Source organism: Vombatus ursinus, unplaced genomic scaffold (genome assembly GCF_900497805.2).
Source record: "Vombatus ursinus unplaced genomic scaffold, bare-nosed wombat genome assembly UNPS02001287.1, whole genome shotgun sequence".
Classification (NCBI taxonomy): Eukaryota; Metazoa; Chordata; class Mammalia; order Diprotodontia; family Vombatidae; genus Vombatus; species Vombatus ursinus.
This window is the reverse complement of record NW_020941065.1, coordinates 1,464,581-1,466,200: the sequence shown is the minus strand read 5'-3', so window position 1 is coordinate 1,466,200 and position 1,620 is coordinate 1,464,581.

The window sequence follows — 1,620 nt, the reverse complement described above, 5'->3', positions numbered from 1 at the left end:
AAAGAAAGAAAGAAAGAAAGAAAGAAAGAAAGAAAGAAAGAAAGAAACTCACATATTGGTCATGACTAGTGAGTTATTCTTCATCTACACCCATAATCCACCTTCTTTCTGGCAGGTCTTTCAAAGAAAAATTCCAGAGTCTTAGCGAAGATGAGAAGGAAATCCCAAGTCAGAATCATAGCATCTCAGATTTGGAAGAATACACAGGCCACTTAGTACAACCTAGACCTAAACACAAATCCTCTCTACAAGGTCCCTGGCCAGTGCCTATCTAGTCTCTGCTTGAAGACTTTCATTGAGGAGGAACCCACCATCACACAAGGCAGCCCTTTTCTCCATGGGATGGCTCTCATTGGTAGAAAATCTTTCCTTGCATCTAGGCTACATCTACTCTTCCACTCACTGCTACTAGTCCTCCCCTATGGGGCCAAGGCTAATCCTGCTTCTAGGTAACAGCCCCCAAAAAACTTGCAAACAGCTCTCATGTTGCCCCCAAGTCTTCTGCTAAACATCCCCAGTGCCTTCAACCAATGTGTCATAGTTGGAAAGTCCTTGTTCACCCTAGCTGCCCTCCACTGCACACTCTCCAGCTATCAATGTCCTTCCCGGTATCCAGAGAACTGAACATTATACTTCAAAAGTGGCCTGACCAGAGTTGAGTACAGTGGAAGTGTTCTCTCTCTCATTCTAGACAGTATTTCTTTTTTGATATGTCTAAAATCATGGATTTCTTTCCTGCCCTTGCCACGTGACTATGGACAAGTTCCCGGCCTCCATGGTGCCTCATTTTCCTTGTTTGATGAGACAAAGCCCTGATTGCCTCTGCCTAATCAAGGGATGTTAAAAAAATGAATGAGATTTCATAGTGTGACATTAGCAAGTCACTGGCCATCAGATTGTAAGTTCCTTGAGGGCAGGCACTGCCTTTTGCCTCTTTGTGTATCCCCAGAGCTTGGTACAGTGCCTGGCACATAGTAGGCTCTTAATAAATGTTTATTGACTGACTTCCCTGCTTTGGGTCTCAGTTTCCTCCTCTGTAAAATGAGGGGATTGGGTTAAATCACCTCAAAGTTCCCATCCAGCTCTAAATCTATGAACCTATGAGATATAAAAGGGTCCAGTTCTCAAGCTCTTTCATCCAGTGAGTCCTCCCTAAAGCTCCCATAATTCCTAGCCACTCTTCTTACTCCCTGCCCCTATAAGGTCTCTTCCTTGAGGCAATCTCTGAAGGCCACAGGAAGAGAGTGTAGCAAGTGGGGTGAATTGTATGCACAGTGAAGGAGACTGGTTCAGCACCACTGACAAGGCAAACATCCACACACACACACACACACACACACAGATACCCTTCCACTGCCTTAGCCACTACACAGGTGATCAGAGTTGACTTTCCCCTTCGCTGCAGAAAGCCTCTCCAGGCAGGGAGGAAGGGAAGCCAAAGAAATTCCACTGGGAAGTGCTCCATTTTTTCTTGCTGTGTCCTACAGATTGAGTGTAGCTTTGTAGCTGCTGAGCCATGGGACACACTGTCCTTGGGAAAGAGTAGACTTTGGGGGTTTGTTTTCTTGTCAGCTGCCTTGTTCACCTCATCATTATTCTGGTCCCAGCTTTCGGCTCTGC